Here is a 15,306-nt window from a genome sequence, read left to right as displayed (position 1 = left end):
TGCTCTGCTCTTGCTGAAAATGGACCATTAGGTTAGATGAACTTCAGGCAGCGAAATATAGACTCCATCGGCACTTAAAAAAAAAAAAAAAGTGGACTGAAATTTGGATTTTTTTCCCAAACTCCCTGAAGTCATCAATTAATTAATTATTAAAATATTTTGAAGTTGCCTTTTAATACTTTCTGTGTTGTCTGCACATCTGCCTGTGTCTGGCTTGCTTCAACATTGTGGAGCTGTGCTGGCAGCAACATTTTTTGCTCTCAAGCCCAGTTCTCCCCTCAAGACACAATTAAATCAAGAGGAGTTAATCACAGCCTGCAAGAGAGGGAATCTGCCATGTACTTTTGCGCTTGTACAGGAGAGAATAACCCAATCACCTTCACAGTTCATTTGTGGTTGCTCTTGTTTATTGTAGACCGGGAGGCAAATTTCCCTCTCAATTACACCACTACAAATGCAGAGCAAATCCATTGACTACACCTTTCCTTACAGAAGGTTTGTGTAGTTTCAGTGTTTGTCACAGGCTAAGGAGAGATATACTGCACTTATTTATTGGTACAGGAGAGCTCCAGAATTGCAGTGCGGATGTTTGTGATTCTAAAGTGTATCACCAATATTAGTCTGTAGCACTTGTTATAGTGCAACTGTCCCTGTTTATTAGGTACATTATTTATTTTTCAGTACACATGCCAGCTTCAAGTGAACACTGAATTTGCACTTTTACTGCAGATAATTGCTACTGCAATAATGACATTCATGCTCCTGAATAAAAGAAGCCAGTTTGTTCTAAAGTCGCTGTACAGTCATTTGTGGGTAAATACAGACAAACATATGGGTGCATACTCAAAAATATATAAGGATACTCTTTAGTTGTACAAAAACAACTTACTCTTTCTCAATAATTTGACAAGACCAGTTGTGAAATCCAAATTGTTTTACTACCGGTTCTGTAGGCATGGCTTGGTGGGCATTGTGTGGCTTGGTGGGTGTGGTAGGGGAAGGATACTGCAAAATCTCCATTCCCACCCCACTCCAGGGGAAGGATACTGCAAAATCCCCATTCCCTCCCCACTCTGGGGCCAGCCAGAGGTGGTATTTGCCGGTTCTCCGAACTATTCAAAATTCCCACTACCAGTTCTCCAGAACCTGTCAGAACCTGCTGGATTTCATCCCTGGTCAAGACTCTCACACAAAAATTGAAGGGAAATTAATTGTTACAACTCCAAAAATGGTGCCTGTTTCAAAGTTGCAGCTATGTGACTAGAAATACCAAGGGACAGAGAGCCCTGCCCTCCTTCCCTAACATGAACTTTGGAACTCCAGAGCTCTTTGAGTGTGTGATGGGTGATGAGGGTTAAAAAAGAGGGTGTGGGACCAAGCGCGGTGGGAAGTAGGCCCAAACTCTGAGGAGACCCTCAAAGGTGGGGATGGGGATGGGGGAGGCCGCAGGGGACTGCAGCAGGCAGGTCCTGCTCTATGCTTCCCATGGAGTGCAACTCCGAGGCACCCCATGTTCTGCTTAATGATCAGCGCAGTCATTTAATGACCGCATTGGGGAGAGGAGGGCTAAGGGTCATTAAGGGAGGTGATCATGTGGCTGCCTTGCTTAACTACTGTCACCATAATGCAACCATAATGGGCAAGTTCCATTACAGTCCTGAGTTGAGGACTACCTATATGTAAAATGTTTACTTGCAGATGAAAATCCTCAGATAAGTGGCAAGAGCCAGATTTTTAACTATGACTATAAAAATAAGGCTCTTGGTAACAAAACACTGAGTTAGGGCTTTAAGTCTATTATGTAATATTAAATATTTTTCTTGTTAAACTGTTTTAGCTAATGCCATGTTTAAATTATATTTGTAACTTGCTGTGGGGCCAAATAAATAACTAGATAAATTTGAGGGTTTTTTTTTTATTATTTTTTTTTATTTTTTATTTTTTGGTTTTTTTTTTAAATTAGATTTATATGCTGCCCTTCTCCAGAGACTCAGGATGGCTTACAATGAGTCGAGCAGAAAATGAAGCAACAGTATAAAATTAACTCCTGGTTCCCAAATAACCAGCACTTCCTGAAATACTCCACTGAAGAAGATAACCCCAAATTCCTAAATTTAATGTTCTGCAATTGACCTGCTTTTAGAATTCAGAACATTCACCCAGTAGTTAATGTGCAGCAACCAGTCTGCAAATTAAATTCAAAAATCAAACAAGTTTAAGACCATGAAAATAGCTCAGTTTTCATGGCCTTCTTCCCAGATAGATGGCATGAAAAATAAAGGCACGGCTATGACCTATGTAGCATTTGGATTTGGCAGTAGATTTTACGTTGCATTTGCTTGCCAAGATGCCATTCCCCATGCTCTTCACTGTAAAAGTGAAAAGGACAGTGATTTTATTGCTATGTTCGTGATCATTCATTTGTTATGGAGCCCTATTCCCTGATGTTCTGGAGGGCAGAGATGTATTTATTTAGTCTATGTATGTACAGATGTTCCATAGATGTGGCAACCACCTAGTTTCCAGGTCTCCTCCATGCAAGCTAAATTAACTTCCAGGGTGCTCCTTTGCATTGCCGGGAAATCACTGTGCACTAAATTGGAAGTTGATAATTGGGTTATGCATATTTGAAAGGGGTATGTATGATGGTATCTCAAGTGAGCATAATCCCTCTGTTGTTTGCTAAACAACATTTGTAGTATTCTGACTTCTTTCAGATTTTCATGCAACCCTGAAAATAAGGTGTAGTGTTCTAAAGAATCCACACATTAAAATTAATACACACTTTAAGGTAGCATTACCTGTTAGTTTGGATCCCATCTTTTGAATTATTCTCAAAAGATACTGTCATCTTGTTTAGGATTGTAAACTCCCTCTTAGGATCACCTAGCTGGCAACTGTGATCTATTTACATAGGGTTTGTTGATGAAGTGATTCAAATTCACTGAAATTTTGACTCCTTATAGAGAGAATTCCTTTCGTGTTGACTAGACCACTGTCTTGTTTATATTGTCTTCATTTGACTCTTCTGTCAAGCACTTGGTAAAGGAAGAGGAGTTGCCAATAGTCTTGAAGGAAGCTATGGTATTACTCCTTCTGAATAGGTCATCATTGAACCAGTGGTGGGATTCAAATAATTTAACAACTGGGGTCAGGTTGGCTGTTGGGTTGGGAAGCACAGCCCATCCCCATCTGCCAGCTCCACCACACATGCAGGACGAGCTTCCTGCAATGGTGAACCTGACCCTGGGTGAACTGGTTGTTAAATTATCCCTCCGCTATCAAAGTGAGCACTGCACTGCATTGACGAAATGGGCAATGGAGCAGCCAGCATGAGGGAAGGAGGAGGGAAAGCGACCTTCTTCTTCCCTCGCATTGGCCAGTCCATTGCCCATTTTTCCATTGCAGCGCAGCTCCCACGATCTACTTTGATAGCGGGTGGTGGAAAATTTAACAACTGGTTCTCCCAAACTGGTGCGAACCGGCTGAATCCCACACCTCATTGAACCCATGATCTTAGATAACTATTAGCCATCTCCCACCATCCCTTTTGGGCAAACATTGTGAAGAAGATGGTGACAAACCAGCTAGACACCACATTAGAAGAAGTAGATTATATGAATCACTTTTACCAAGACCTAGATATGGAACTAAGACAGCATTGGTCCCTCTCTGGGTGAACTTTACAGGGGCTTGGATAGAGGTTTTATGCCTCTCCTGATCCTTTTCAGCCTCTTAGCAGCTTTGGTACCACTGGTATCTTGCTAGACTGCTTGCAGTGGTTGTGAGTTAAAGACACTCTTTCATAATAGCTTTGTTTCTTCTTTATTAGGAAAATTCAGTTTACAGGGCAGAGGATAAGAGCTTGTCCCAGTATCTTATGTCTTATAGGATGTGTCAGCCCTTTGAAATTAGCCAGGTCAAGAAACAAATACGAATTTTAGGAATATAATTTTATTGTTGTTGCATACAATACCATAATCTTGAGAGTGTGAAGAAATTTCTCTCAAGCTAGAATTCCTTCTCCAACTTTCCATTTTTGGGGGACTGGGTTTTCATTTCTTTTCCCTTAGCTGTTCATTCTATTCTTCCTCAATATCATATCTTTACAGAGTGTTACAGAGATTGGTCTTCCCTGTCCTGCTCTTTAACATCTAAATAAAGCAACTTGAGACAAGGGTCATCTGACAGTTTGTAGTACAGTATCATCAGTACACTGGTGCTATCCTACTTATATCATTACCACAGGCGGTAGGGAGATGCTGTCAACATCTTATTCTGGTCTTGGACACTGTCAGTATCTGGATGGGAGGGAAGAATCTGAAGTTGAGCCAAGGCTGCTATTTAACAGTAACAGAGTTGGGAAGGGACCTTGGGGGTCATCTAGTCCAACCCCCTGCTCACGCAGGAGACCTGTACTAGGGATTCAAACCGCCGAACTGCTGACCTTTCTGATCGACAAGTTCAGTGTCTTAGCCACTGAGCCACCTAGTCAGGCTTTATTTATTTATTTAAAAAAATTGTTCATTGCAGTTTGCTATTCTTATGCTAGTGCCATGTCTACTGGGTTTGCATTACTGGGAAGAAGCAGACCATTATGAATTTGTCGGAATCATCGCCATATCCAGGGAACTATGAGCAACTTTGGATGGAGTATGGAAAAATGTAATGGTATGTAGAAATGAATGGAAACTGGGCAAAGTTATGCTACCTTGGGAATGGTCAGATTAGGAGGGAATACAGCCCATAGATTCATGGCAGAGCAAGAGGGAAAGGAGACACCCACCCTAAATTATCAGGTAAATGTGACTGCTGGAGAATAGTACTTTCAGTCTTTTTTAATGTAATTTTACTATGAAGTAAGTTTTTCTGGCTATGTTCCCTGTTCAGTGTACCAGGTAAGGCTGACAGACAATTACTATGAATAACTGTTGAACTCTGGATGAAAGAACAGTATCTCCTTCATCAGCTAGTATTGCCTAGTCCAGTCCAAGGAAAACCATAATGAATTCACTCTTATTTTAAAATATATATTTTTCCTAGCTCAAAGACAATTTAGATACTTTTAATATTAGGATGAAATGTTGTGAGAAGATGGATCCTCAGAGGGAAGGGGTACATTTCAGAGGCAACATAGCCCAGATATCTTGTGTGAGAGAAGGAGGGTGAAGACAGCTCCTCCCTAATGATTCCCAGAGTATATTGTAGATGCAGACAGTAGAGTCCTCAATCTGGCAAGATTTTGTCTACAGTATATGTGTTAACAATAAAGAACTCAGCTTGGAAGAATTGCCACATGTCATTTTTGGTTTTGAGCCTGACAGGTATGCAGTTAAAACATTTCTATTTACTGCCCATTACAAAAAAAAAAAAATCTCAGAATGGTTGACAAAAAATATAATGGTAATTTAAAAACAAGAGGTTAAACTATTTTTAAAAGCATACATTAAAATATTACCACATAAAATGATACCAGTACAATGGTTGTAGAAGGGAAGAAATAGCTATTTAAAAAACTGTTCCCCTTCCTGGTAGGCTACTCAAGAAGTCATGCTGAAGATTCATTCCAAAGTAATTTCTGATATAAAATGGTAGTTTCCAGTTTGCATGATTTTTTTGCCTAATAATTTAAGTATGTCTAAAAAATCTTTTTGGATCTTATTCACTGATATCAATCCAATACTGAAGTATATGTCCATTATTTTCAATGGTTGTGCACCCAAATTCTGTCCATATATTATTCAATTGAAAAACTGTAAAATCGTATCTCTATTGAAATAGAGACTTAATACCCTGAGCCTCATAATTTGCAAAATGTAACAAAATAAAATAGTTAAGGAAAGCACAAGAGCAAATAAATGCAAGCCGGATAACATGTTAGAAAATGGTACTGCTAGCCTGGAGATAGTAGTAAATCAGAAATGAAATCTTTTATTTAAAAAAATTAATAAAGTCTGTATTAAATATTAAAGAACGAGGCTGGGCTCCATTATTTCCAGATGAACACTTTGCAGAATTAAATATGTTAGTCTTCTTCCTTCAAGCTGCTAGTAAAAAAAAAAAATCTATTTCTGGAAAAAGCTAATTTCTTGAATGGAAGAAAAAAAGTATTGCAATTTGACTTTCTACTTCAGAATTGAAGTACAAAGAATTGTTCATTATGTGAACAAAGAATTTTTCACTATGATTATTATTCTATAAAACAACAATTCAGTATGATATTCCAAACTTCCATTTCTTCTTGGGAGGATTTAAACAAACAAAATAAGACAAATAAGCAGGTTGTCATCATTTAGCAACTATTCAAAGTTACAATAGACCTTCTCAAAAGCTAGTTATGACATGGTTCTGTGTGGTGTTCCAATGGTTACACACACACTCACATTCCCTCAGAGAGGGAGGGAGGGAGGGAGGGAGGGAGGGAGGGAGGGAGAGAGAGAGTCAGTCAGTCAATCAGTCAGTCAGTCAGTCACATGACTGGGCACTTGGCAGCTGGCTCACCTTTATTGCCAATTGTAGTATTTTGTGGTCATATGACTGTCATTTACAACATTTTTGCCAGTCTCCAGCAAAAATCGCTCTACCAATTTGAAAGCATGCAAATGGGAGTAGATCAGGGGTGAAATCTAAAATTTCTTACTACCAGTTCTGTGGACGTGGCTTGGTGGGGGAAAGTGTGTAATGTGACTGGGTGGGCGTGGTCAATTTTTAAATTTATTTTTAAAACCATTTTTTCTACAACCTCTTCGGCGCGATCATCAGAGGCTTTTTTTTTTTACTTTTAAAAGCATTTTTTCGGCTGTAGTTGTAGAAAAAATACTTTTAAAAGTAAAAAATAAAAAGCCTTTGATGATTGTGCGGCTCAGCTGGGCTTGGGGGAGCAGGGATTTTTGCTACCGGTTCTCTGAACCACCCGCCTCCATCGCTACCGGATCAGGCGATCCGGTCCGAATCGGGATCATTTCACCCCTGGAGTAGATAAATAAGTACCACTTCGGTAGGAAGGTAGCAGCATTATGTGGACCTCAGTGTATAGTCATGCTGGCCACATAAACAGGGAAATGTCTTTGGACATATTCTGGGCTTGTTAAATGAATTGCTCATTGTGTGTGTGAGTCTCTCTCTGTGTGTGTGTGTGTGTGTGTGTTTGTGTGTATGTGTGTGTCTTGGATTTCATTACACTTTCTGCAAGAGGGGTCACTACCAAAGCCCTGTCCCATTTTTGCATGCAACCTATGTGCAATACACATACAAAAAAAGAGGAGACTTTGGTCACAGCTGCCATCTTGAGTTTTTTTACACAGATACCCTCATGGACATTCCTGGTTATGGTTATTCTGTTTCTGTGAGTAATAAATTGCCACGTGAACAAACAAAATGTTTAAAAAGTTATGATAATTTATGTAGTTACTTACCAAGCACATGTAAATTATATTAAAGTAACCAAAAGATATTTACATGTCACAACTTTTGAGTAGCCCTAATATTTGGAAATTGAAAGCTGAAAAATTTGACACGCCCTAAAAGGGCAACAGGCAAACATTCATTTATAAGTAGACTTCAAAACAAGAGAGATTCAGTATCAGCTATGAGTGCTGAAGGCAAAAAGACTAATAATAACAACAAAATACACTCGTGTACTGCAACTGTCCCACTGTAGTTTCTCAATTCAAAGCTGTAATTAAAGAAAAAGACAAATAAACGTTGACAACTAGAACACATCCAAAAGAAATATTCAGTCTAGGGAAAACTGAAAAAGTTGCTCAATATATATATTTTTTTTTAAAAAAATTCCTCCTGGCATTTTCTATGTCAAATTGTGGGCTTGTTAAATGAGTTGCTCATATTTGTGTGTGTGTGTGTTTGTGTGTGTGCACATACACATACACTTTTGACTACACAAAGAACTCCAAGAGGAAGAAAATGTGTTAATGATTCAAATAGTTAAGAAAAAAAACAGCCCTTGAAAAAGAAAGTAATTGTAACTCTTCACACAACAGAATCAAAATGATATTACTGCCAGATGTGAGAAAGAAAGTAGAAAGATGAGTCCAGAGTTATTCATAACACCTTAAATAGGTATGAAGTTGAGATTCATAAAAAGCCTGCCATTAGCAGAATAGTGTTAAACTATTCATAACCTAAGCATACATTTCCTAAATATTTTCTGAGTTTTCCAATCCATGCTGATATCCGTACTTGTAATCCTGGAATGCTAGTCATTGTTCATTCGGATGATAGTTGCGTGTTCTTTGGGCTTGTTTGCTAATATTATCCTTCCCAAAGTCACTAGGTTGGGAAGCAGCAAAAATCCCCCCATCACCCCTCCACCAAAGAAAATCATTTTCTATCATTCTTGGCAACACTCCATGTATTATTTCACATACAGGGATCTACATTTGTCTAGTGGTTTACAAAAAGGTTTACAGGAAAATATATTTTCTGGGGAGTAGTAGCACTAGCAAAAAACAAACGAACAAACAATACTCTTGACATAGCAGTTCTCTAGTTAAGTAGAGGTAACCTTACATTCAAAAGTCTTTCATAGAGGAAGTGAAGGAATAAAGGAATCTTAGCCTTAAAGATGAGAGGGAGGGGGGAGAGAGAGAGAGAGAGAGAGAGACTGACTATATTCTTAGGCTACAGTACAGTGCACAGGATCCCAGTAGCAGAAAAAATATCAGTAATGTGCATTTCAAGGGAAAAGGTGGGTGGGGAGTTGTAAGTAATATTACAAGGAAGGGTTAAAAAAACCCATCAAATTGAAAATGGGGCAAATCTTATTGGAATGGGATAACTTGCCATGGCCATTTCATCATGGCCATCTTGCCATGGCTATCTTATCGCGGCCAACTTGCTGCAGCCATCTCCTGTGGCCAATTCGCCAATTCACTCTGGAGTAGCACGGCTTCTAAATCTTAGAAAGAAATAATAAATAGAAATAAATAAATAAAGTTCCATCCACCTGTCATTGTCAGTCTGTTTGTCTGTCCCACATGGTCCCTGGCAAGCCAGCCTATGGCAGACAAAAATATCTGGAAAGGCTCAAAGGCAAATAATGGGATTTTGTTTTATGACTAGATACATTAACTAAACCATCTTTAAATGTCAGGTCTACAGGTGATGCTAGATAATTCACATTTGAAACTCTAAATGAATTCATTTTTCTCACAGGTTGCTCAACTCAATTTGCATTGGCTGTCTTTTCAAAGGATCCCCAAGCTCTGATAAATAGAGAAAAGGAACTGCATTTGGCACCCTTAGAAGCATTGGTAAAATATAGGCTATCATCTAGCAAAAGGCATGTACTTTTTAAATTATGCCTTCAGTAGGAAAATGCAAATCATGTATTATTTAACAAATTAATTGTTGTTTGGACTGCGCCTTTGTTTTTTTATCAACCTGGTTGAGCATTTCTTCCAAAGTATCAGATCTGAATTAATTTTCAGCTAATTCAGCTAATCTACATGGAATTATATTGATGGTGGTGGTAGGGAGATTCTTTAGAACAAGACTTAATGTTACTTTGAGGATTAAAGTTTTTCCAGGGAAGCAGAAACCTGTTTTCCTTGCATTATATTGCATTATATGGAAGAATATAGGAAATAGTACTAAATGAATCAGAGTATTCTATTCAAAATAATTTCATTTATATAAAATTGGTCATAATTTCCTTGTTAATGTGTTAGGAAAAAAAATGGTAAGAAAAAAAAAGAACATTTCAAAGAATTGGAGATGATTGCATTCATTGAACAAAATTTATCAAAAAGTTAATTTGTCTTTTCACAATAGTCCTTATCTGTTTTCTTTAAACTTAAAATTTAGTAAAAGAATGCCATGGTTTAAACAAGTTGATTGTGTTTTTGTTTTCCTTCACTCTAATTTTTTTATTCACATACAATATTTCACATTTGTTTATATTGGTATTCTACTAAAAGTTGTGCAGTTGTTTCCTAATTTCTAGCAATATCATGAGTTCCACCCACATATATTATCTTTAGAATATCTTTACAAGTTATGTTCACATTTTGCCCATCAAGTACACAGTAATGCTTCTTTTAAACTATACAACAGATTTTGTGTAGATTCCTAAAAATACAAATTATAAATTTCTTTACCACTAAATTCTCACCACATATGGAAAAGTTTCTAACGTAGTAAATTCCTTCCGACAAAATATGCAGAATGTGGGAATATGGCTTGCTTTACTCTGTTTTCCCTACATTTTGCAAGTTGCTTGGTAGTATGCCTTGCTATATTGTTTTCAAATACTAATGGGTGGTTATGTACAGATGTAAGAGATGTAACCCTATATTTGAAACCATATTCCTGTCTCTGCAAAACATCATAAAATGCTCATTTCATGGAAGGAAACCACAGAAGGCAAAACGATGATATTTAAGACTTTTCCTACTGCCTAGCTGGTTCTTCACCATTCCTTGAACTGACAGAAAGCTATGCTATTACTTCAGGCACCTGATTTCCTTCCAAGCTAAAAGATGAGAAATCCAGGCAGATATTATGCACCTTCAGGCTATTCTTGGATAGTGCTGGAATAAGGAAGAAAGTATTTTTTAATACTGGAACAGCTAAAAGTGATATAAGCCTTGCCCCTCTTGTGGGATGGGGCGATGAAATTAAAGCAATTATTGTTGTAGTTTTCTCTTGATTAGGTACAAATTGAAGATTCTGAAACCAGGTAGTGAAATCCATGTTTCTCCTCCAACAACACACAGCTGTCTCTGATATATAGAACATTTGCTCTAATCTTCCCTTCCCTTCCCTTCCTTTTCCCATATGATCCAGAGACATTCTGTAGAAAGAAATAAAAGTGGCAAGCAAAGACTGAAAGCCACACTATATTACAACATTACTCATGTGTGTGATGCACTTACTCACGTACACATACACACAAACACTGAATAAGTAGAAGGCCTCAATAGGCACCAAGAGAAATCCAAAGGAACACCACCCCAAAAAAGGAAAAAAGAAACATATCTGTTTACCCTCAACTCTTCATCAACCCACATAATCCCATCCTTTCCTATTTACTTTCCTATGTTTAGGTATTTTTTGGAATTCACACTGGGGAATCAGTACAAAGCAGCAAATATGAGTCTGAGGTACTCCTAACATCTCTTTCTGCTTAGAAATCAGTTTCTAAAAAAGTTCTTCCTGTAGGATTGTTGCCCACAATAGGAATCCTTGTTTTTATATGTGGACAATGTTTAATCAAGAGCTTTCTGAATGTTGTTGCTGAAATTTAAGAATCATATTTTTTTCAGTTACTTGGCGGCCAAGCAACTAAACATATAAACAGTCTCCAAAAATAAAGTGAAGCTGGTGCTTACAAACCTGCTATCTCTTTCCAGCTCCACATGTTCAGTGTTAGGCACACACAATCTAGTTGCAATCATTGTGATTTCTATGGTTGGATTATGGTTTATCTTGGATGCTAGTTGTACATTGCATCATTTTAAAAGGTAAATCCTCCCTCAACTTGAGCTCCATCCTGATGATCGCATGTACAAGTCAATGAGATCATTTTGGCAGCAATATTAAAGTGGTTTGCAATTAATTTCTTTAATTATCCAGACTGGCCTATAGTTCAGCGGTGTACTGTATTAATCACATTTGGTCCTCCTTAGCTTTTTCCAGATTGGCCATGTCAGATGGATACTGCCACCTGCTGTCTAATGTACACCTAAAAAGATTTGTTCTGTAATACCTATTTGCTCATAAAGTCATGCCTATTCTCCTTGTTTTGTTTTGTTTTGTTGTTTTGTTTTGTTTTGTTACAATCTTCTCTTTAGCAAGAAGGCTATATATGAAAAGTAGATTAAAAACAACAGCATTAAGACTACAATCCTGTACTCTCTTATCTGGAAATAAACCACTCTAAAATCAATCAAAGACTTACTTCTGAATATAAATGTATAGGAATGTATTAGAAGTATTTATATCTATGTCTTTTTAAGCTTTTTTCCCCTCATCCTAAAATATCCTAGGCTTCTATAGCAGGGATGTTAACCCGATTTCATATCAAGGTTGTATTTGACCGGGGGGAGGGGGCATAGCCAGCTCAATGTCACTCATGTCAGCAGCCCGAGCAATCAGCCAGCAAAAATGGACTTCCAAACTCCCTTTTCACTGGCAGAAGTATCGTGAGCCAGTCCTTCACTGTTTTGAGGGCAGCCCCATGGGCTAGATCTAAGCACCCCGCGGGTCATATCCGACCCCTGGGCCTTGTGTTTGACACCCCAGTTCTATAGGATCAATTGGACCATTTTCCTCAGCTTTGGTTTTTTTATATAGTTTATTTCTCACTGACACAGTCAGCATTTTGTTCCTCTTTGACGTCAACATGTATTCAGAAGACTACTGAAATTTTCTTTTTTCATCTTCTTATAACCTTGATTCATTCATGTGTTCATAGACATAGAGTTTTAAGTTCCTTGTAGAATGTAGTACCGTGGGCAATGTCAGCCTCAGCTTTGCCTGCTTCAGCTGCCATAAGAAACGGGGGAGGGACTAGTTAAGGGGGCGAAGGGGGAGGAAGGTGCAGGAGGTGTTTTTTCCATTGTAGGACGTGTCTTCCCAAGAAACGAAAGTGAATCTTCAAAGGGGGCCGGCTGACCAACTGCCCTACATTCCTGATGGATGACTGCTGTGCTGTATAGTGTCGGGGAAGGGAAAGGGAGATTTTTATTTCATTGCACGTGTTCTCCAAACCTTAATATTCATTTCCTATTTAATATTATGCATGAGGGACTCAAGGACTTCAGTACTATCTTTTGACCAAGAGAAAATATTCACTGAAGCACATGCAATGTCCAAACCTTGGACATGAAATGTTTAGGGAAGCTTTGTTTGTTTGTTTGTTTGTTCATCCTGGGATCATTATGAACTCTGGAAAATAGAGTCCTTGCTTTAGGATTGTCTGTCTAGTTTCAGGAGAAATTTCAAGAACTGAGCCATTTGTTTATGGAGGAATCAGGCCACCAACAGCATTCTGCCAACAAAATCATCAGAAAAGAAAACAGCAGTAGAACTAACAGGACAATTATCATAATCCTCAGTGAATAAATTATCATCTTTGGCCACAGGGCCTTTACATGTTTTTCCATCATGTTTGAAGGGAATATGTTAGTGCAAACAAAAATATGTTGTCAGTCAGTAGCATTTGCAGCAGCACAACCAGAGCACAAAATGATATTGAAGGGATGGGAGAAGAGCTTTATTTTTCTAAAATCTCCCCACAGAAATCTGCCCTACCTCAGCATTTATCAGGTCCTCTGCCTTATTGTCTAGTTAGAATGGAAATGATGAGGATTTTATTCTCATTCACTTGATGGCAGAGATGACAATGTCAACTGACGCCAGTATTCATAAGCCTAAAAATGCTGCCCTAAGGTAAGCAACAGTGAGACCAATCAAACTCAGAATTTAATATTTCCTGCTTCTGAGAGAATGAAAAGAGAAAGAAAGAGAGTTAAAATTAGAATGCTGTCACATACAACAAGAAAATAAAACCAGGACAGAAAGCATATATAGACTTGAGTAAATAGGGTTTAAAAAATGAGGGACAAATGGTTTGATTCTAAGTGACATTTTCCAATGTTAAGATGAAGATTTCTGGTTTTATTATACAGACAGACAATGTAATATAACACACACACCAGCAATTGCCTGCTATGCCTCACAGACATATCTGCTCCCAAATCATTCAACAAGTGAGCTCTGTTTTTAGCCTTTTCATTCTAATTGTTTCGCACACAGACTAGCCAATTTTTCTTCCTGCCATCGCTTGCATTAATCTTGGCTCTTTCCTTCAGATTTCCAGCAGTATTTCCAGAGTGCTTCTGAGAAATCACATTTGTCCTCCCCCCCCACCCCAAGAATTATTTTTACTGTTTCTAGCATCTTGCTTGCAAAGTATACAGTGTATTGGAAAGATTTACGCTACCTTTAAATTGGGGTGAGTTTTGATTTGCTTCCTGCTGGCAGACAGAATTGAAAAGAAAGAGTCTACCTTTGATTTTAGTACAGTTCCACATTTTCTTAAAAACCAATACCAGATTAATTATCGATTGCTAAAAAAAACCCTCAGCCCGTCTCATAACAGTTTAATCTCATCAGAGCATGTGCTGTCTGTCCATCTGTCTGTCCGTCCTTCCATTCATCCATCTGTCCATCCTTCCTATGTTTGGTCTCATCAAAACAGCATTTTCCATGTTGACTAAAACTGAGAGGAAATCAGATGAGACATGTGCCATCTGTATCAGTGGTGGGTTGCTACCGGTTCGCCCCGGATCAGGCAAACCGGTAGCAGCAGCGGTGGAGGCTCCGCCCACCCACCCGGATGTCACTGTGCATGTGTAGAAGCTTCTGTGCATGCGCAGAAGTATTGTGTGTATGCGCAAGCGCACGCACGCCCACGAGCAAACCGGTAGCGGCCAAAATTGAAACCCATTACTGATCTGTATCGTTAGTGCACATCTGAGACAGGTCCATTCAGTGACAGTGTCTGGCACCTTCACTGGGTTTTTTGCCCCCACAGTAACATGCCATTGTGTTCTTTGAGCTTGATTGAGGATCACTTCTGATGACATGTTTGGATTTTGGGTATGATATTTACATGGACTGAAGGAATCTTTTTGCAAGTATATGGGGAAAATAAGTTTCAAAAAGGCTACAACAAATCTCTTTCCTCTAAGACACGTATAATAAAAAGAGCACTGGAAACAGGGTCTATGACAATTCGCCATGGCTAACTCACCATGGCCAACTCACCAGTCAACTTCTGATAGCCAACTTGCCACAGGACAACTTGCTGTGGGACAAGAGTTACACTAATATCAAAGAAATGGTGGAATAGAATCATTATAGAAAGGATGCAAAAGAAGAGACAGAATGTGAATGGCAAACATGTAAGTGAATTTTTATTTATTTAAAATAAATAAATAGAATTGTTAAATTATCCTGCAGCCAGTTGTCCTGCGGCAAGTTGGCCCATGTTGAGTTGGCCACAACGAGTTGGCCGTGGTGAGTTGGTCACAGCAAGTTGGCTGTGACAAGTTGTCCCATTCCACTGGAAACGTATTTGTACCTGTTGTTTAAGCTGCCTTTCATAAATCTGAGTACAAAAAAAAAAACTTTTAAGACTGAAATCCTTTGCCAAGGCTGGGTATTCAATCCAAATAGCAAGTTATTACATCCTTTCACTGGATAATTCCCCTACTGTTGTGCCCTTTCATCTTTCTATTCCAAAAAAACAATTGCCAGTCACTTTCCTTCTTGTGAATA

Source organism: Pantherophis guttatus, chromosome 1 (assembly GCF_059756535.1).
Source record: "Pantherophis guttatus breed Tessera chromosome 1, ASM5975653v1, whole genome shotgun sequence".
Taxonomy (NCBI): domain Eukaryota; kingdom Metazoa; phylum Chordata; class Lepidosauria; order Squamata; family Colubridae; genus Pantherophis; species Pantherophis guttatus.
Note: the sequence above shows the minus strand (reverse complement) of the source record.